The sequence below is a fragment of the Pinus tabuliformis genome, chromosome 8 (genome assembly GCF_031772625.1).
Source record: "Pinus tabuliformis cultivar Carrire ecotype Pingquan chromosome 8, CPIR1, whole genome shotgun sequence".
Taxonomy (NCBI): domain Eukaryota; kingdom Viridiplantae; phylum Streptophyta; class Pinopsida; order Pinales; family Pinaceae; genus Pinus; species Pinus tabuliformis.
In genome coordinates this window covers 1,599,049,606-1,599,060,121 of record NC_142294.1, presented here as the reverse complement: position 1 = coordinate 1,599,060,121, position 10,516 = coordinate 1,599,049,606, and the positions used below count along the sequence as shown (strand labels likewise).

The following is a 10,516-nucleotide window of genomic DNA, read 5'->3' as shown; positions in this document are numbered from 1 at the left end:
AAATGAGACAATCAAATCAATAGTATTAGATATTACATCTTTAAAATGAAAAATAAAACTTATAAATTTTTAAAATATAAAATAAGGCAATCAAATCAATAGAGATAATATTAAATACTATTTCTAATTTAAAGATAACATTAAATATTATTAGTCCACAGGGTCTTGGATAGGCGATAATCAAGCGTGTTGTTAAGGCATTCCTAGATGTAGCCTCACCAATTTCGAACTTACAAAAAAAAACATTAAATATTACATTTAATTTATTATAAATTTAAAGTTAAAGATAATACTTATAATGTCAATGAAATAATTAATACGAATAAATTAAGATAATACAAAAAAATTATTAATCTTATTTTGGTTAATTAATTTTTTCAACATTTTATAAATTTAAAGAATAAAATAAATATTGTTGAAGTTGGGACAGATATTTTAATTTTTAAAGTAAAAATTGTTGTTACTAATCCTAAAACATTTTGCTAATTTATACGATCGATACAAAGGAAGATGAGGATGAACATCTCCCTGGATGGGTTTCCCTCTTGATTACTCATGCTACCATGAATAACCTTCATAGTCAACAATTAAAGTGCATTAAGTGGTAGGGAAAATTGGCTCAATGTGAGATTATAGTGATGCATATTACTAAAAGGTGGTCGTTGAAAGTCTATGCCATAACCATGTTGATTGTGTGGATTCATCATATTGATTGGCAGCAAGGATCCTCACCATTTTGTGCCCCGCACGAATCTATTATGGAATTATAATAGGTGATTTCTTAGGTCATTTGGAAATGTAATTGGCTACAAAATTTTCTTCCTATGACTCATTATAGTGAGTAACTTCTTATACTACTTCCAATTCCTTTCTCTGGTTCAAAGTTGTTTCTTTGTATCTCATTTTTCTACTTTATCACAAAGAGTTTCTCTCTCCTGGAAAGGTTTCATATCCCTTTCCTCTGCTTGGCCTCTCTCAACCATGTTCCTTGATCACATTTTCTAGTTCATCACTACCCTCTTTAGAGCCCTCAAATGGGTGCTTTTGGGTTTTCCTTGTTGGTCCCTCCCATTTCTAGTTGGCTAAAGACACCCTCATATTTAGTCCCCTCTCTCGATCTATTTCCTACTCTTGATTTCCCTCTTTTTCCTACTACTTATCCAACTCTATTTGACACCCCCTTGCTGCCTTCGCACACTCCGGTGTGCTCTCCCTTCTCCATGACCTTCCCCCCCATGAGCTCAAAGGTAATTATCCCACGTTGTGGATCTTCCTGCCATAACAATGGCAGGACGAGAAGAAGGTCCCACCATTGTTCTAGTGTACTCCAAGCCAATGTAGAAAGTTATGCATACTCATTGATGTTACCCACTTAACGAAAAATTTTCCAACTTCTCATTTTTTGGAGGCCACATCAAATCATTATTTCATGCTGATTTTAAAAAGTGGTGATGCAGCAACACCCCTTTTTCATTTCAGGGTTAAAATTTTGACATTTTTTAACCATGGCATTAAAAACCAAATATGATGATTATAGAAAACATGAAAACCATGCTAAAATGAAAAAGTGATGATGCAAAATCACCCTTTTATAGGGTTAAAATTTAAACATTTTCGAATCATGACATTAAATTCCAAATATCATGACTACGAAAAACCCTAAAACATAGCACTTAAAATTTGTGTACCTTTTTATTTTATTTTAAATGGTTATGTTTTTTAAGTGTTCTTCAAAGTTTTCAAGTTCCACTAGCACAATCGGTTCAGGATAGGCCTCATTAGCAAGGTGAACCAGGATCAAACATCATTAGGGTGGTTGTTCTTATGCTAGTGGGAGGAGACATGTTACAAAATCCATTTAGCTTAGGGCTGGTGTGGCCGAGGCTGGGTCTGGTCCTTAGTTGACTTTGACAGATTAGATGCCCCTTGGTCACGATTTCTCAAGCCACAAGTCAAGCCTGGAGGATCAAAAACAACTTGACAAACAAACAAAAAAAGGTGTTCTTCAAAGTTGTCTAACTTTTATTTTAATTTATTTTATTTTATTTTATATTATTTTGGAGTTAAAATTATGAAATAATTAACATTAAAGCCTTAACCATTGGTAGCATCGAAAAAAATCATAAACTCAACTCTGAATCTAAAAGTGATATTACATGGATTTTGTTTATTTATTAATTATTTAGAAATAAAAGTTTATAAAAGTGATATTACATGGATTTTGTTTATTTATTAATTATTTAGAATTAAAATTTTATATATATATATATATATATATATATATAATGTCTCTTTGGAGACATCTGATAAAATTGGAATGATACAAAGAATATTAGCATGGCCCCTACACAAGGATGACACGCACAAATCTAGAAATGGTCCAATTTGTGTTATGTGCCAAGACAATTTAAAACATAAAAATTTAAAACAATAATCACCATTTTATTTATAAAAAAAAAAAAAAAAAAAAAAAAAACAAAACAACAACAACAACAACAACAACAACCAATTTTTAATTAAAGTAAAAAAAATAAAAATAAAAAAATACAATCACAAATTTAAAAAAAAAAAACGGTTTTATCTTTCAAAATTCAAAAAATAACGAGAGAGGAAAAACAAAAAATGCATTCAAAATAAAAAAATAATAGCAAAAAAATTAAAAATTTTAATAATAATAATAATAATAAAATTAAAATATATATTTGAAAACTTAAAATAACTTTTTAAAATTATGAAATAAATTTTAAATAAAAAAAATATAAACTAAAAATACAATTTTAAATATTAATAATAAATTTATAATCTAAATTTTAAAATTTATAAATAAATTATATATATATATATATATATATATCTATATATATAAATCAAAAGAATTTCAAAATTAAAGTAAGAAAAATAAAAAGAAATTTTGTGTTCGGGAGGGAAATACCTAGCATCGACCCTCCACCCACAGGGGCCACTAGGGAGCCAACAACACAACTAATAGCTAGTTGTTCCACTCGCTACCTGGTAGCCCCCATGAGTATAGGGGTGTTGCCTCCCCCAAACAACACGCAACAAGCACCTATTGGCTGTGTCACTGGTTGCTTAGTTACCCCCCTAGGAGGAGAGGCAATGTTGCGCATTGCGCTCCTCCACATAGCACATAATAAGTTGTGTGATGTGTGGGGGAGGGTGATTCTTGAAATTGGAGGTGACCCTACCCCACACAACATGCAACAAGCACTTATGTGTCATGTCATTTGTTGCCTAGTAGTTCCCCTAGGTGGAGGGGCAATGTCGGGTATTGCCTTCCCCCACATAGCACAAAATAAATTGTGTGTTGTGTGGGGGAGGTGATGCCTAACATCACCCCTCCACACACGATGATCATTAGGCACCTAGTGGCATGACCCGTTGTAGATTGTGTCATCCGCTGCTTAGTATCTCCCATAGGCGGAAGGCCAATGTTGAGCATTACCCTCCCCACAACATTTTTTTATTATTATTTTTTAATTAATTTTTTGATTAATTATATATATATATATATATATATATATATATATATATGAATTTAGTATTTTTTACTTAAAACATTTTTTTTAATATATGCAAATTTTTTAATTTAATTTGTTTTACTATTATTTTTACATAAAAAATTTAATAATTGTTTTTCTTTTTCTTTTTAAATAATTTTTAAATTTTCTCCTTTTTTAGTATAAATTTTGTTTAAATTTGTTTTTAAAAGTTACATTAATTTTAATTTTTTAGTTTTATTGGCTTTTGAATTGTTTTTTGGGAAAATTACATTTTTATAAGGCAGAGTATATTATAATCAGTTTGTGTCAAAATTCTTTGACTATTAATTTATTTACAATTTTTTAGAAACTACTTCCAAAGTTTATGTAAAATTAAATATTAAACTTTTTTTTTTAGAAAATGAAAATTATTTTTTGAATTATAAAATTTGAATTTCTAATTCTTTTATTAGCGAATAACTACTTTTATGTGGATTAAGATCAATTTTTATAATTAAAAATTGTTTAAAAAAAAAAACCTTAATCGCCAAGTATTCTCATAAATTAATTTTCAAAAAAAAATCAAGTTTATAGATTTTTCCATAATTAAATACTTTCTTTTCCAAAAAAAATAGTTGTCATTATGTTTCAAACTTTTACCAACCATGTAAACTGATTTAAAAAATAAAAGCAACAACACTACATATTGCTTATTGAATGGACTTGGTACAATCGCTTTACTCAATATACCTTAAGTATACTATATATTTTCACTATTCAATTTTAAATCATGTTGCAATATAAAAAATAAAATCTAATTCAATACTACAATAAATAAGATTTTCTCTTTTGTCATTCCCAAATTTTTTTTTTTAACAAGAACGGGTAGTGGATATGTTGCCAAAAGTGGAGCAAGCTCCTATTACAATCGGTTGTAACTTATAAAAACTTAGCAATGAGAATGAGCTAGGAGCGTAGTCCCTTCTCCTATGCTTATATTCAAAAATTCATTGAGTTCTTTAGTTATTCTTGAATAATGTCTTACGTATTGTCCCAATAGAAAAGCAAATTTACATAACATTGGTTCTCTGATATTGTTCCTTCCGAGGCATGTTCCTTCTGTTATTGTGTTGTTCCTTCTGCTTGTTGTTCCTTTTTCTTGTTGTTCCTTATGCTTGTCGTTCCTTCTCTTTGTTGTTCCTTCGGCTTGTTGTTCCTTCTTCTGTTTGTTGTTCCTTCTGTTGTTGTTCCTTCACCTACTTTTCCTTCAGATGTTGTTCCTTTTGCTTACCATTCCTTCACCTTGTTGTTCCTTCGGATGCTGATCCTTCGGGTGTTGTTCCCTCTGCTGTTGTTCCTTTTGCAGTTGTTCCTTATGCTTGTTGTTCCTTTGGATGTTGTTCCTTCTGTTGTTGTTCCTTCGGCTTGTTGTTCCTTTGGTAGCTGTTCCTTCTGCTTGTTGTTCCTTCTGCTACTATTCCTTCTGCATGTTGTTCCTTTTGCATGTTGTTCCTTCCGCTATTGTTCCTTCTTCTTGTTGTTCCTTCTGGTGTTGTTCCCTCTGCTTATTGTTCCTTCTGCTTGTTGTTCCTTCTGCTAGTTGTTCCTTTTGTTGCTGATCCTTCTGGAGCTATTCCTTATGCTTGCTATTCCTTATGCTTTCTGCTTGGCATTTCTGAATGTGACTTTCAGAATTCCTAATACCACTCTCACTAAATATTGGGGCCAGTGAGTGCAGATCTTTCTGCTGTAGATTGGTTAAGGAAAAGGATGAGTCGAGCAGGGCCCTCCATTTAGGCTAATATTTCCTTGAGACAGCAAACAACCTTTATTTGCTAGCAAACCTGCTTGCTCATTTAATTCCCACAAAATGTGGTATGAGTCGACTATGTCAAAGTCTTTCAATGTGTTTCAAATTCTCTACAAGGTTTTGTTTAAAGTGGGGTTATGAAAATGATCTTCGGAGTTTAAGAGATTAATCAGAAGCTCTGAGTCTCTGAATATTTGAATTGTTTTATAACCTAGCTCCTTCGCAATCTAGCAAGCTTTTAAGAGAGTGTAACTCTTTTCTTGATTGTTCAAACTTATGCCTAGACCCCAACTGAAGTTGGTTTTATTCAATCTATCCAGGGAGAGAATCAAACCTCGTGCACTTGTAGTTCTTGGGTTCCCCTTGGATGCTCCATTGAAGAAGATAGTGGCTTTTGAGGTCCCCTACCACCATGTGAGAAAATCACCTTCAGAGAGACACAAGCGCCAAGTAGGAGCATTCATCGGTTTGCTGACTGAATCTTTCCTCTCACCTGACGCACAGGATCCTATCCACACAGACGATTCTAGAGGTAAAAAGGAGGAAAAAAATGATTTATCTACGATTTCCATCAAGAAGGCTTTCACTTTGGCAACCACTTCCACTGAATTCGGGAACTTGTTTTTGAAAACGTAATTGTTTCTAGCCAACCACACTTTCCACCAAAGGCATTTTGGAATGGCTTGCCAAATGTTTTTCCAGACTGCATTTTTATTTTTTTTCTCACGGTTTTGGTCTGCCTAGGAGGTGTAGAGGGCAACGACTGATATCTAGGGGGGGACGCTAAGTCCGTGGAGGACCATCTTCTAGACTGCTTGTGTGAAATCGCAGTCAACCAGTAAGTGGTCAGAGGTTTCGATAGAAGAATTGCATAGCAGCATATAAAGGGGTCGTGGAACCCTATTTTGTTCAAATTTTCTCCTATTAGTGACTTTTTATGCATGAGTAACCAAGTGAAGAAATTTACCTTTGGTAGACTAAAGGGGGACCAAATGGATTTCTAGAGCTTCGATGTCAGCGAAGGGGCTTGTATAACTTGTACAGAGGAGAATCCTTGAGCTGTTGTGAAACTAGCTCAAGAAAAGATAGAAAAGATAGATCAACGCCTTAGAATTCAGCCTCTTCGAGGGGGCAACCTCCTTTACATTACATAAATGAACAATTCTTGGATGATTCAAATGACAAAACCTCCTTTCTATAGATAGGAGCCTAAGGAGTCACAATATAATCCAACTGACCTAACAATAATAATATAAAGCCACAAAAATAACAATAGAGGGATTCTATGGGGCACAGTAATAACAATATGGGGGCAATAGGGGCACAACAATATTAATAAGGAGTATAACTACAATAGTAATGGGGTAATCACTAGTATTATAGGGACCCAACATGCCCCTCTCCTTCAAAAAATTGTTGTCCTCAACGCTTGAGTAGTTCTGGATACTTCTGCATAAAATTCTCATCCTCCCATGTGGAATCTTCAGTGGATAAGTTCTTCCACTTGATAAGATACTCTGAAATTGAACGATTTCGTAGTTCTCGAGTTCTTGTTTCTATGTCTGCTTCTGGTTCCAATATAATTTTTCCTTCCTCGTCAAGTTCTGGCAATATTGTTTGAACTAGGAGCTTGTCTCATATAACCTTCTTTAAACATGAAACATGGAAAACTAGGTGCAATCGAGAAGCTGCAGGAAGCTCCAATTTGTATGCCATAGTACCAATATTTTGCAACACCTTGTACGGACCATAATACTTTGGTGATAATTTATTATCCTTCTTAGCTTGCTTGAGGGACATTTGCTTATATGGTTGTAGCCGTGGGAATACCCAATCACCTACATCAAAACTTCTTTCACTGCGATGTTGATCTGCCTGTTGTTTCATTCTATTCTGTGCCAACATGAGGTTATCCTTTAAGAGTTGGAGGACTTGTTGTTGATGTTCAATGTGATGTTCCACTGCCTGAACCTTAGAAGTTTCTCTTAAATATGATTTTTTGGATGGTGGTTGATACCCATAAAGTGCCATAAATGGGGTCATTTTTGTTGTTGTATGGAAGGAAGTGTTATACCACCATTCAGCCAGAGGCAACCATTTGACCCATTGTGTCTGTTTATCAGATACAAAGCAACGAAGATATCCTTCCAAACATTTGTTTACTATCTCAGTTTTCCGATCAGATTGAGGATGATAAGATGAGCTATGAGCTAACTGAGTACCAAGACAAGAAAATAATTATGTCCAAAAATTTCCAGTGAAAATGGGATCTCTGTCACTTACAATAATCTTTGGGTTTCCATGTAGCTTTTGAATTGTTTCCATAAATGCAGTAGAAACTGTACTGGCTTTAAATGGATGTGATAATGCACAAAAGTGTGCATACTTGGTAAGTCTGTCAACTACCACCATGATGACACTCTTTCCCTCAGACTTGGGTAAACCTGTGATAAAATCCATTGAAACCTCCTCCCAACGTTGGCTTGGAATGGATAAAGGTTGTAATAGACCCGGTGTCTTAATTGTTTCAACTTTATTTTGTTGGCAAACCAAACATTCCGCCACAAACTTTTGAATATCTGATTTAAGGCCATCCCAAAAAAATTCCTTCTTAACCCTGTGGTAAGTTTTTAAAAATCCTGAGTGCCCTCCTAAGGGAGAAGTGTGCAATTCCATAAGAATCTTTTGTTTTAGCTGGGAATTCTTACAGAGGTATAAGCGATCTTTGTACCATAACGAATCATTTGCCAGCTAAATGTATCAGACATACTGGAATCTTGTTGTAACTTTCGAATAAGTGCCCACACTTCTTCGTCATTCTTCCATTCCTCCCTTGCTTCGTTTATCCAATCTGGTTGGATAATAGAAATGGCACACAACAATGCTTCCACATCCTCATCCTTTCTTGAGAGTGCATCTGCCACCACATTTTGCTTCCCTTTTTTGTAGATGATTTCAAAGTCATAACCCAACATCTTTGTGACCCACTTTTGTTGCTCTTCAGAGGATAATCTTTGTTCTAAAAAGTATTTAAGGCTATCATGATCCGTTTTTACCTTGAAGTGTCTTCCCATTAGGTAGGGTCGCCATTTCTTAAGTGCATGGAGTATTGCCAACATTTCCTTCTCATAAATAGCTTTGCTTAAAAACTTTCCCTTGATTGGACGACTTTCAAAAGCAATGGGTCTTTCATCTTGCATTAGAACAGCACCAATTCCATTTCCTGAAGCATCACATTCCACAATAAAGGTTTTTGTGAAGTTCGGTGTAGCTAAGACCGGTGCTTGGCACATTGCCTCTTTAAGATGTTCAAAGGCCTTTGTTGCTTCCGGAGTCCATGAAAATGCATCTTTCTTCAATAATGTTGTTAGAGGTGCTGCTATTCTCCCATAATTCTTAACAAACTTGCGATAATACCCTGTCAACCCGAGAAATCCTCGCAGATGCTTTATGGATGTGGGGATTTTCCATTCCTTAATGGCTTTAATTTTGCTAGGGTCTACCTTAACTCCTTCATGAGATACAATATGACCCAAATATTCCACCTCCTGGACTCCAAAGAAACATTTGGATCTTTTTGCATATAATTGTTTCTCCTCCAATAGTTGTAGCACCCTGTCAACATGTTCAACATGATCCTTCCAAGACTTGTTGTAGATTAGTATATCATCAAAAAATACTAACACAAATTTTCTAAGGAATGGTTTGAAAATTGAATTCATCAAACCTTGAAATGTTGAAGGTGCATTGGTAAGGCCAAAAGGCATGACCAAAAATTCATAATGACCCTCATGAGTTCTAAATGTTGTTTTCGGAATGTCTTCAATCTTCATTCTGATTTGATGATATCCTGAATGAAGATCCAACTTGGTGAAGTAAATTGATCCATGCAATTCATCCAGTAATTCATCAATGACAGGAATGGGGAACTTATCTTTAATAGTGAGCTTGTTGAGCTCCCTATAATCAAGACACATGCGCCATGATCCATCCTTCTTGTGCACCAATACTACTGGAGCATAGAAAGAACTTTGACTCGGTTGAATTATACCAGCCTCTAGCATTTCTGCAACCATACGTTCAATTTCACTCTTTTGGACATAGGGATATCTGTACGGCCTGATGTTTGGAGGAACACTTCCTGGAATCAGATGAATAGCATGATCATGATCACGCATAGGTGGGAGACCTTTGGGAGTCTCAAATACCTTGGAATGATTGTCCAAGACTTTTTGGAGATCTGGAGAAATAGATGATTCCGATGTGGAAACATCTAGCGAACATAATTGTGCAATTACACCTCTTTGCTCCTTTTTTAGAAGCTTTGTCATACCATTAGAGCTGATTATCTTTCCTGGTTTCCTTGCAATACCCCTTAATTCAACTTCCTTTCCTTCCATAGAAAATTTCATGAAAATTTCTTGAAAATTAAAAGCTATTGTACCCAGGGATTGTAGCCATTGGACTCCTAGTACAACATCAGCACCTCCCATTGGAATGGAAAGCATTGGGCTAGTCAATACATATTCTCCCATGGATAGCTTGATATTATGGCACTTTCCAGAGCAATTTATTGTTCCTCCATTTGCAATCATCACTTGACACTCTGGTGCTAGATATAGGAAGCAATTCAATTCTTTTGCTACCTTACAATGAATAAAATTGTGGGTGCTTCCTGAATCAATCAACACTATTACCTTTTTCTTCTTGATTTGTCCTTCTATCTTGATGGTTTGAGGAGTGGTAATTCCCGCCAATGCATTACAAGATATGGTCGGATTTATTTGTTCTTCATCTAGGCTTTGTTCCTGGAGTATATCCTCTTCTTTTGACCTTTCTTGCTCCTTTTCTTCTTCCTCTTCACAATCTATGTAGAATAATTTCTTCTCAGCACACTTATGACCTTTAGTGTATTTGCTATCACAACTGTAACAAAGCCCTTTTTCTTTTTTTCTTCCAATTGTTGTGGTGTCAACCTTATAGGTTGTGGAAGACTAGGGGCAACAACACTTCCATCTTTATAGTTGTGAGTGGTATGCTTCCTGGTTGCCATAATTTTGCTTTCCATTTTTCTTGCTAACCTGAATGCCTTCTCTAATGAATCAGGTTCCCAAAGGCGAACATCATGTTGGATATTATCCTTTAAAGACCCTATGAACACATCAATCCTATGCTCCTCTGGAATATCTTTTACCCTTATGTTCAA

The 10,516-nt window shown here is 34.7% G+C and overlaps 1 non-coding gene across 1 annotated transcript; it reads left to right on the top strand.

Annotated features, from left to right (window-relative positions):
- Window positions 1-2,287: 2,287 nt before the first annotated feature.
- On the top strand, window positions 2,288-2,390 carry LOC149242162 (U6 spliceosomal RNA). Its single transcript, XR_016246782.1, has one exon. It is a non-coding gene; the product is annotated as a U6 spliceosomal RNA (small nuclear RNA).
- Window positions 2,391-10,516: the final 8,126 nt, after the last annotated feature.